Source organism: Stenella coeruleoalba, assembly GCF_951394435.1.
Source record: "Stenella coeruleoalba genome assembly, contig: scaffold_72, whole genome shotgun sequence".
NCBI classification, from domain to species: domain Eukaryota; kingdom Metazoa; phylum Chordata; class Mammalia; order Artiodactyla; family Delphinidae; genus Stenella; species Stenella coeruleoalba.
The window spans coordinates 1,428,249-1,439,940 of NW_027645862.1; the positions used below are offsets into that span (position 1 = coordinate 1,428,249).

Here is an 11,692-nt window from a genome sequence, read left to right on the forward strand (position 1 = left end):
GGGTTCCACATGCATGTTTTAGCTGAAGGAAGAATACCTTAAACCTGGAGAGTTGAGACCCGTGTAATGGGTACCATGCAATATGACTTCAAAGGGTCTTCATTTGCTCACCGAACCTCTCCAATCCTATCACTGCTGCGTTTATGCCCCTGTACACATGCTTGATTCTCTTTTGGAGACATAGCAATCCATAGGTTTTACGATACTTACTAGTCAGGTACATTCTTAGGCGTTTAATATGCGGTGTTGAGTCCATTTCGTTGAGCAAGGAGTAGCTCTTGTCTATTCCATATTTGACTTAAGGAACTTTATCTGTGCTCATTTCAATCTCTGGTTTTATGCAGCACCCCAACTCACCTTTACCCTTAAGCAAGCATAAGTTGGTTTTCTAAATTTGAGACCCTGTTCTGTTCTGTAATTCAGTTCCTGTGTAGCCAAGTTTACATTCCGTGTATTACTGATATCTTATGATGTTTCTTTTTCTGTGTGACTTATTTCAGTTAGAATCATCATACCTGAATCCACTCATTGTGATGCTAAGGGCCTGATGACATAGATTTCATTGCTGAGTGATATTGCTTTGTAAGTAAATACCACAACTTCTTTATCCATTTTTCACTTTCTGCGATGTTGAACTTGTACTGTAAACGAGGTTCTTGTAAACAGAGGCGTCCCAAACTTTGGGGTGGCTGTGTCTTTTTGATTTTAATTTCCCTAAACTATAGGACCATAAGTGGCAGTGCCCTAGGCTCTGTTGCTTTGTTTTTTAGATGTTTCAGGAAACACCATACACTTCTCCCGAGTGTCTGTTGGCAATTTACATCCCGCCCATCAGCATAACAAGGCTCCCAGTTCTCCATGGCCTGTCCTGCCTTTCTGGATTTTACACTTTTTTCAGATGGCCCTTTTGACCGGGGGGAAGTGAGACTTCATTGTAGTGCAGATTTCCTTTGCAAGCTTGCTTGGTTGGCCAAAAAGGGCGTATGCGTTTTTTCCTGAATATATTCAGGAAAAAACGCATACGCCCTTTTTGGCCAAGTGCATCATTGTGGACGTTCTGCCTCTTTTCCTATGCTTTCAATGCAATTCCAGTCTACCTCCTGAAATCGGTTTCCTGCAATTCTGCCCCGCTTTCAAGTCCTCTTGGCAGCCTTACTTCAGTCTATTTTTGGACGATAGCTGTCATTTATAACTCTGCAGGTTTGTGAATTACAGTGCCCCTGAGCTCCTTTCTTCAACTCGCTTTCTTTTGAGCTGGCCGCAACACCGCAGGATGGCTTCAGGCCCTAATCTGGTTCCGGTACGGCACGCTGAGCCTTTGGTTATTTCCTCTTCCTGGTGGGAAATGAGAGTTAAATTTGCCCGTCCAGACACCTCCAGCTAGCCTCTCATTGGTTCTCGCTATTCCTGTTCATCTTCCGCAGAAATTGCAAACTGGGCCAAACAGGAGGTTAAAGGCGCTGACTCTCCAAGTGGGGAGAGTGTTAGTAAAGCGTCTGGAATGTTGCACCCGAGTACCAGGGGAGGAAAACTGAGACATATTTGAACACGTCTCCCGTTCACATGGTTGATCATACTTGGGTTCCACATGCATGTTTTAGCTGAAGGAAGAATACCTTAAACCTGGAGAGTTGAGACCCGTGGAATGGGTACCATGCAATATGACTTCAAAGGGTCTTCATTTGCTCACCGAACCTCTCCAATCCTATCACTGCTGCGTTTATGCCCCTGTACACATGCTTGATTCTCTTTTGGAGACATAGCAATCCATAGGTTTTACGATACTTACTAGTCAGGTACATTCTTAGGCGTTTAATATGCGGTGTTGAGTCCATTTCGTTGAGCAAGGAGTAGCTCTTGTCTATTCCATATTTGACTTAAGGAACTTTATCTGTGCTCATTTCAATCTCTGGTTTTATGCAGCACCCCAACTCACCTTTACCCTTAAGCAAGCATAAGTTGGTTTTCTAAATTTGAGACCCTGTTCTGTTCTGTAATTCAGTTCCTGTGTAGCCAAGTTTACATTCCGTGTATTACTGATATCTTATGATGTTTCTTTTTCTGTGTGACTTATTTCAGTTAGAATCATCATACCTGAATCCACTCATTGTGATGCTAAGGGCCTGATGACATAGATTTCATTGCTGAGTGATATTGCTTTGTAAGTAAATACCACAACTTCTTTATCCATTTTTCACTTTCTGCGATGTTGAACTTGTACTGTAAACGAGGTTCTTGTAAACAGAGGCGTCCCAAACTTTGGGGTGGCTGTGTCTTTTTGATTTTAATTTCCCTAAACTATAGGACCATAAGTGGCAGTGCCCTAGGCTCTGTTGCTTTGTTTTTTAGATGTTTCAGGAAACACCATACACTTCTCCCGAGTGTCTGTTGGCAATTTACATCCCGCCCATCAGCATAACAAGGCTCCCAGTTCTCCATGGCCTGTCCTGCCTTTCTGGATTTTACACTTTTTTCAGATGGCCCTTTTGACCGGGGGGAAGTGAGACTTCATTGTAGTGCAGATTTCCTTTGCAAGCTTGCTTGGTTGGCCAAAAAGGGCGTATGCGTTTTTTCCTGAATATATTCAGGAAAAAACGCATACGCCCTTTTTGGCCAAGTGCATCATTGTGGACGTTCTGCCTCTTTTCCTATGCTTTCAATGCAATTCCAGTCTACCTCCTGAAATCGGTTTCCTGCAATTCTGCCCCGCTTTCAAGTCCTCTTGGCAGCCTTACTTCAGTCTATTTTTGGACGATAGCTGTCATTTATAACTCTGCAGGTTTGTGAATTACAGTGCCCCTGAGCTCCTTTCTTCAACTCGGTTTCTTTTGAGCTGGCCGCAACACCGCAGGATGGCTTCAGGCCCTAATCTGGTTCCGGTACGGCACGCTGAGCCTTTGGTTATTTCCTCTTCCTGGTGGGAAATGAGAGTTAAATTTGCCCGTCCAGACACCTCCAGCTAGCCTCTCATTGGTTCTCGCTATTCCTGTTCATCTTCCGCAAACTGGGCCAAACAGGAGGTTAAAGGCGCTGACTCTCCAAGTGGGGAGAGTGTTAGTAAAGCGTCTGGAATGTTGCACCCGAGTACCAGGGGAGGAAAACTGAGACATATTTGAACACGTCTCCCGTTCACATGGTTGATCATACTTGGGTTCCACATGCATGTTTTAGCTGAAGGAAGAATACCTTAAACCTGGAGAGTTGAGACCCGTGGAATGGGTACCATGCAATATGACTTCAAAGGGTCTTCATTTGCTCACCGAACCTCTCCAATCCTATCACTGCTGCGTTTATGCCCCTGTACACATGCTTGATTCTCTTTTGGAGACATAGCAATCCGTAGGTTTTACGATACTTACTAGTCAGGTACATTCTTAGGCGTTTAATATGCGGTGTTGTGTCCATTTCGTTGAGCAAGGAGTAGCTCTTGTCTATTCCATATTTGACTTAAGGAACTTTATCTGTGCTCATTTCAATCTCTGGTTTTATGCAGCACCCCACCTCACCTTTACCCTTAAGCAAGCATAAGTTGGTTTTCTAAATTTGAGACCCTGTTCTGTTCTGTAATTCAGTTCCTGTGTAGCCAAGTTTACATTCCGTGTATTACTGATATCTTATGATGTTTCTTTTTCTGTGTGACTTATTTCAGTTAGAATCATCATACCTGAATCCACTCATTGTGATGCTAAGTGCCTGATGACATAGATTTCATTGCTGAGTGATATTGCTTTGTAAGTAAATACCACAACTTCTTTATCCATTTTTCACTTTCTGCGATGTTGAACTTGTACTGTAAACGAGGTTCTTGTAAACAGAGGCGTCCCAAACTTTGGGGTGGCTGTGTCTGTTTGATTTTAATTTCCCTAAGCTATAGGACCATAAGTGGCAGTGCCCTAGGCTCTGTTGCTTTGTTTTTTAGATGTTTCAGGAAACACCATACACTTCTCCCGAGTGTCTGTTGGCAATTTACATCCCGCCCATCAGCATAACAAGGCTCCCAGTTCTCCATGGCCTGTCCTGCCTTTCTGGATTTTACACTTTTTTCAGATGGCCCTTTTGACCGGGGGGAAGTGAGACTTCATTGTAGTGCAGATTTCCTTTGCAAGCTTGCTTGGTTGGCCAAAAAGGGCGTATGCGTTTTTTCCTGAATATATTCAGGAAAAAACGCATACGCCCTTTTTGGCCAAGTGCATCATTGTGGACGTTCTGCCTCTTTTCCTATGCTTTCAATGCAATTCCAGTCTACCTCCTGAAATCGGTTTCCTGCAATTCTGCCCCGCTTTCAAGTCCTCTTGGCAGCCTTACTTCAGTCTATTTTTGGACGATAGCTGTCATTTATAACTCTGCAGGTTTGTGAATTACAGTGCCCCTGAGCTCCTTTCTTCAACTTGCTTTCTTGTGACCTGGCCGCAACACCGCAGGATGGCTTCAGGCCCTAATCTGGTTCCGGCCCGGCATGCTGAGCCTTTGGTTAATTCCTCTTCCTGGTGGGAAATGAGAGTTAAATTTGCCCGTCCAGACACCTCCAGCTAGCCTCTCATTGGTTCTCGCTATTCCTGTTCATCTTCCGCAGAAATTGCAAACTGGGCCAAACAGGAGGTTAAAGGGACTGACTCTCCAAGTGGGGAGAGTGTTAGTAAAGCGTCTGGAATGTTGCACCCAAGTACCAGGGTACGAAAACTGAGACATATTTGAACACGTCTCCCGATCACATGGTTGATCATACTCTAGGTTCCACATGCATGTTTTAGCTGAAGGAAGAATACCTTAAACCTGGGTAGTTGAAACCCGTGGAATGGGTACCATGCAATATGACTTCAAAGGGTCTTCATTTGCTCACCGAACCTCTCCAATCCTATCACTGCTGCGTTTATGCCCCTGTACACATGCTTGATTCTCTTTTGGAGACATAGCAATCCATAGGTTTTAAGATACTTACAAGTCAGGTACATTCTTAGGCGTTTAATATGCGGTGTTGAGTCCATTTCGTTGAGCAAGGAGTAGCTCTTGTCTATTCCATATTTGGCTTAAGGAACTTTATCTGTGCTCATTTCAATCTCTGGTTTTATGCAGCACCCCAACTCACCTTTACCCTTAAGCAAGCATAAGTTGTTTTTCTAAATTTGAGTCCCTGTTCTGTTCTGTAATTCAGTTCCTGTGTAGCCAAGTTTACATTCCGTGTATTACTGATATCTTATGATGTTTCTTTTTCTGTGTGACTTACTTCAGTTAGAATCATCATACCTGAATCCACTCATTGTGCTGCTAAGGGCCTGATGACACAGATTTCATTGCTGAGTGATATTGCTTTGTAAGTAAATACCACAACTTCTTTATCCATTTTTCACTTTCTGCCATGTTGAACTTGTACTGTAACCGAGGTTCTTGTAAACAGAGGCGTCCCAAAATTTGGGGTGGCTGTGTCTTTTTGATTTTAATTTCCCTAAGCTATAGGACCATAAGTGGCAGTGCCCTAGGCTCTGTTGCTTTGTTTTTTAGATGTTTCAGGAAACACCATACACTTCTCCCGAGTGTCTGTTGGCAATTTACATCCCGCCCATCAGCATAACAAGGCTCCCAGTTCTCCATGGCCTGTCCTGCCTTTCTGGATTTTACCCTTTTTTCAGATGGCCCTTTTGACCGGGGGGAAGTGAGACTTCATTGTAGTGCAGATTTCCTTTGCAAGCTTGCTTGGTTGGCCAAAAAGGGTGTATGCGTTTTTTCCTGAATATATTCAGGAAAAAACGCATACGCCCTTTTTGGCCAAGTGCATCATTGTGGACGTTCTGCCTCTTTTCCTATGCTTTCAATGCAATTCCAGTCTACCTCCTGAAATCGGTTTCCTGCAATTCTGCCCCGCTTTCAAGTCCTCTTGGCAGCCTTACTTCAGTCTATTTTTGGACGATAGCTGTCATTTATAACTCTGAAGGTTTGTGAATTACAGTGCCCCTGAGCTCCTTTCTTCAACTCGCTTTCTTTTGAGCTGGCCGCAACACCGCAGGATGGCTTCAGGCCCTAATCTGGTTCCGGTACGGCACGCTCAGCCTTTGGTTATTTCCTCTTCCTGGTGGGAAATGAGAGTTAAATTTGCCCGTCCAGACACCTCCAGCTAGCCTCTCATTGGTTCTCGCTATTCCTGTTCATCTTCCGCAGAAATTGCAAACTGGGCCAAACAGGAGGTTAAAGGCGCTGACTCTCCAAGTGGGGAGAGTGTTAGTAAAGCGTCTGGAATGTTGCACCCGAGTACCAGGGGAGGAAAACTGAGACATATTTGAACACGTCTCCCGTTCACACGGTTGATCATACTTGGGGTTCCACATGCATGTTTTAGCTGAAGGAAGAATACCTTAAACCTGGAGAGTTGAGACCCGTGGAATGGGTACCATGCAATATGACTTCTAAGGGTCTTCATTTGCTCACCGAACCTCTCCAATCCTATCACTGCTGCGTTTATGCGCCTGTACACACGCTTGATTCTCTTTCGGATACATAGCAATCCATAGGTTTTAAGATACTTACTAGTCAGGTACATTCTTAGGCGTTTAATATGGGGTGTTGAGTCCATTTCGTTGAGCAAGGAGTAGCTCTTGTCTATTCCATATTTGGCTTAAGGAACTTTATCTGTGCTCATTTCAATCTCTGGTTTTATGCAGCACCCCAACTCACCTTCCCCCTTAAGCAAGCGTAAGTTGGTTTTCTAAACTTGAGACACTGTTCTGTTTTGTAATTCATTTCATGTGTAGCCAAGTTCACATTCTGTGTATTAGTGATACCTTATGATGTTTCTTTTCTGTGTGACTTATTTCAGTTCGAATCATCATACCTGAATCCACTCATTATGCTGCTACGGGCCTGATGACATAGATTTCATTGCTGAGTGATATTGCATTGTACGTAAGTACCACAAGTTCTTTATCCATTTTTCACTTTCTGCGATATTGAACTTGTACCGTAAACGAGGTTCTTGTAAACAGAGCCGTTCCAAACTTTGGGGTGGCTGTGTCTTTTTGATTTTAATTTCCCTAAGCTATAGGACCATAAGTGGAAGTGCCCTAGGCTCTGTTGCTTTGTTTTTTAGATGTTTCAGGAAACACCATACCCTCTCCAGAATGGCTGTTGGCAATTTACATCCTGCCCATCAGCATAAGAAGGCTCCCAGTTTTCCATGGCCTGTCGTGCCTTTATGGATTTTACACTTTTTTCAGATGGCCCTTTTGACCGGGTGGAAGTGAGACTTCATTGTAGTGCAGATTTCCTTTGCAAGCTTGCTTGGTTGGCCAAAAAGGGCGTATGCGTTTTTTCCTGAATATATTCAGGAAAAAACGCATACGCCCTTTTTGGCCAAGTGCATCATTGTCGAGTTTCTGACTCTCTTCATATGCTTTCAATGCAATTCCAGTCTACCTCCTGAAATCGGTTTCCTGCAATTCTGCCTTGCTTTCAATGCCTCTTCATAGCCTTACCTCAATATATTTTTTAAAAATAGTTGGCCTTTATAACTCTGCAGGTTTTTGAATTGCAGTGGCCCTTAGCTCCATTTTTTAGCTCTTATTTTTGTGGTCTTGCCCCGTAACCACAGGATTCCTTGAAGCCCTATTTTTCTTCTGGGGCACCTTGCTGTGCCTTTGGTTAATTCTTCTTACTGATGTGATATTAGAGTGACATGTGCCCATTGAAACCGCTACAGCTAGTTTCTCACTGGTTCCCCCTATTCCCATTCATCCTCTGCACTAACTGCAGACTGTGCGATACCAGAACTTAAAGGCATTGACTCCATGTGGGGATGTTGTTAGTAAAGCGGCTGGAATGTCGATCCGGAGCCCCAGGAGAGGAAAAATGAGGTGCGTTTTAGAAACCTTTCCCGATCATATGGTATACCAGTCGCTGGGTTTCCCAAGCATGGTTTAGCTGTAGGAAGATTCCCTTCAACCTGGAGTGTTGGGACCCTTGGACTGAGTAGCATGAAGTATTGCATTAAACTTTCGGCAGTTGCTCACCAAAGCTCACCAATCCTGTCAGCCCCAAGTGTCCAGCCTTATGTCTTATCCAGCTGTGGGTTTATATGTGGTCAATCCAGGTTGCATCACAGCCCCTGAGCGAATTTTGTAAGAATTTTTCTCTCTTTCATTGTTTCAGCGTTTTGTTTTTAAAATTTATTTCTATAATGGGGTTTAGCTCCTTTTCACTGCTGTGTTTGTGCCGCTCTGCACACACTTGATTCCCTTATGGAGATATATCAATACATGGGTTTTAAGATTCTTATTCCTCAGATATATTTCTCTGCGGTGTATAGGGTGTGTTGAGGCCTGTTCATTGAGCAAGGTGTAGATCTTGTCTAATACCTATTTGGTTTATTGAACGGTATCTGTGCTAATTTCAAACTCTGGTTTTATGCATCACCCCACCTCTCCTTTCCCCTTAAGCTGACATAAGTGTGTTTTCTAAATGTGAGACACTGTTCTGTTCTGTAATTCATTTCTTGTGCAGCCATATTTACCCTCCCTCTATAAGTGATATCTTATGATATGTTTCTTTTTCTGTTTGACTTATTTCAAGTAGTATTATCGGACCTAAATCCACTCTTTATCCTTCTACTAGCCTTATTACATTGATTTCATGGTGAAGAGATATTCCATTGTACATAAGTACCACATCTTCTTTATCCATTGTTCTCTTTCCTGGGATATTTAAGGTGTACTGAAGTTGAGGTTCTTGTAAACAGAGTAGCCCTAAACTGTGGTGTGCTTGTGTCTTGTTGATTTTTAGACTTCCCTAGATATACTCCCATGATTGGAAGTGTCCTATGCTCTGTAGCTCTGTTTTTTAGATGATTTAGGAACCACCATACACTTCTCCAGAGTGGCTCTCGGCAGTTCACACACTGCCCATCAGCGTATAAAGGCTCCCTGTTCTCCATGGCCTGTCCTGCATTTCTGGTTTTTACAATTTTTTAGGATGGCCCTTTTGACCGGTGGGAAGTGAGACTTCTTTGTTGTGCACATTTGCATTGCTTGCTTGCTTCGTTGCCCATAAAGTGCGTATGCGTTTTTTCCTGGATATAATCAGGAAAAAACGCATACGCCCTTTTGGGCCAACTGCATCATTGTCGAAATTCTGCCGCTTTTCATGTGCGTTAAAGACGAGTCCAATCTATCTCTTGAAATCTGTTTCTTGCAATTCTGTCTTGCATTCAGATCCTCTTCTTTGCCTTACCTCAACATATTTTTGGACGTTAGTTTTCATTTATAACTCTGCAGGTTTGTGAATTGCAGTGACCCTGAGCTCCATTTTTTAAGTTGCTCTTTTGTGAGCTGGCCTCAAACCCGCAGGATTGCTTCAGGCCCTATTTTGGCTCCGGCGAGGCAGGCTGAGCCTTTCTTTAATTCTTACTCTTAATGGGAAATTAGAGTGATATGTGCCCGTCCAAACCCCTACAACTCTTCTCTCATTGGTTCCCCCTCTTCCCGTTCATCCTCCTCACAATTTGCAAAATGTGTGAAACAGAAGTTTAAATGTGCTGATTCTCCAAGTGGGGAGATTCTAAGTAGCGTGGCTGGAATGGTGAACAGGAGCACCAGGAGAGGATAAATGAGGTGCATTTTAGACACATCTCCCGATCACATGGTGTACAGTCCTCTGGGTTTTCCATGCATGTTTTAGCTGTAGGAAGATCCCTTGAACCTGCAGATTTGGGACCCATTGAATGGGTACCAGGTAGTATTACTTTAAAGGGTGTGCATTTCCTCACCCAACCTCACATTTCTCTTAGCGCAAACAGTTTCCAGCCTTATGTCTCATCCTGCTGTGGGTCTAGATGTGTTCAATCCATGTTGCATCACCGTCCCTGAGGAAAAGTTGTAAGAGGTTTTCTCTGTCTCTCTGTCGTTTATTTTTTTCAATTTATTACTATATTGGTTACAGCTGATTTTCAAAGCTCTGTTTCTTGCTGCTGTACATCCACTTGATTCGCGTACAGAGAGACATCAATAAATTCTTTTTCAGATTCTTACCAGTCGTATATATTCTTTTCCGGTGACTTGAGTGTGCTGAGTGCAGTTCTTTTAGCTACCGTGTAGGCCTTGTTGATTATCAGTTTGGTATTTGGAATGGTATCTTTGCTAATTTCAACCTCCTGGATGATGCCTCACCCCTCCCCACCTTTCCCGTTTAGCAGCCTTATGCGTGTTTTCTACATATTTGACTATGTTTTTGTTTTGTAATTTATTTCATGTGTAGCCATTTTGGATTCCACCTTTAAGTGATATCTTATGATATGTGTCTTTTTCTTTTTGAATTCTGTCACTTAGAATGATCATACGTAACTCCTCCGGAGTTGTTACAACTGGCCATATTTCATTGATTTCCAGGCTGAATAATATTCCACTCTACCTAAGTACCACATCTCTATCCATTTTTTCCCTCCAGAGACATTTAAGTTATATCCTAGTCGAGGATCTTTTAAACAGAGAGGGGGTAAACATTGGGGTGCCTGTGTCCTCTCGATTTTTGTTTTTCCCAAGATATACGCCCATGAGTGCAAGTGCCCTATGCTCTGTAGCTCATTTTTTAGATGCTTTAGTAAACACAATACACTTCTCCAGAATGGCCGTTGGCAATATACATTTCCACTATAAGTCTCACAGGGCTCCCTCTTCTCGTTGCCCTGTCCTGCATTTCTGTTGTTTACGCTTTATGAGGATGGCTCTTCTGACTGATGCGAAGTGATATCTTTTGTAGTATTGACTTCCAGTGCCCACCTGTTTGGTTGGCTAAAAAAGTGTATGCCCTTTTCTTGAATATATACAGAAAAGAATGCATACACCCTTTTTGGCCAACTGCAATGTTGGCAATGTTGGCAATGTTCAGCTCCTTTTCTTGTGCTTAATGGCGAGTCCTTTCTACCTCCTCAAATCCCTTTCCTGCCATTCTCCCTTGCTTACAAGTCCTTTTCTCTGACTTTCCTCAAGACATTTTTCAGTGATGGATATTTTCAACTCTGCAGTTTTGTGAATTTTACTGCCCCTGAGTTCCATTGTTCAACTCGTGTTTATGGGAACTGGCCACAAAGCAGCGGGATTTCCTCAAGCCCTATACTGTTTCCATGGGCAACCCTAGCCTTTGGTCAATTCGTCTTCCTGATTGGAAATTAGAGTGACATGTGCCTGTCTGAACACCTAGGACTTGTCTCTCATTGTTCCTCATCCTTCCGCTTCATCCTCTGGACAAATTCCAAACTGTACGCAACAGGATGTTGACAGTGCTGACATCTCCAAGTGGGGAGACTGTTAGTAAAGACGCTGGAGGGGTGAACCCGAGCACCAGGAGATGAGGAGATGAGATGCCTTTTCCAAACTCTTCCCGATCAGACGGTATACCATCCTCTGGGTGTGACAGACATGTTTTAGCAGTAGGAAGAGTCCCATTCATGTAAGGAGAACACCAGGGCTTTTTCAAAATCAGTGTCTCCCCGAAACCCAAACTGGGGAAGTTTTTAAGCTACGGCTACACATATGTTCATTAAGGGCCTTGGGAAGTAGGCAGAGTCCAAACTTTAGATGATTGAAGTCTTCAGGGTCAGAAGCACTCACCACCAGCTTCCCTTAGGCTACACTTTAACTGTCATTGATAGATGATGTCAATAAAAATATCTATTCTTTTTCAGATTATTTCCCCTTATAGGTTATTGCAAAAT

The 11,692-nt window shown here is 43.2% G+C and overlaps 1 long non-coding RNA gene across 1 annotated transcript in view; it reads left to right on the forward strand.

The window, feature by feature from the left end:
- LOC307181512 overlaps positions 1-3,734 on the forward strand; it is a 508,875-nt gene extending 505,141 nt beyond the window's left edge. Inside the window, exon 5 of the long non-coding RNA XR_013826936.1 lies at positions 3,654-3,734. This is a non-coding gene — a long non-coding RNA (uncharacterized lncRNA). The remainder of the gene's footprint in view (positions 1-3,653) is intronic.
- The last annotated feature ends 7,958 nt before the right edge of the window (positions 3,735-11,692 follow it).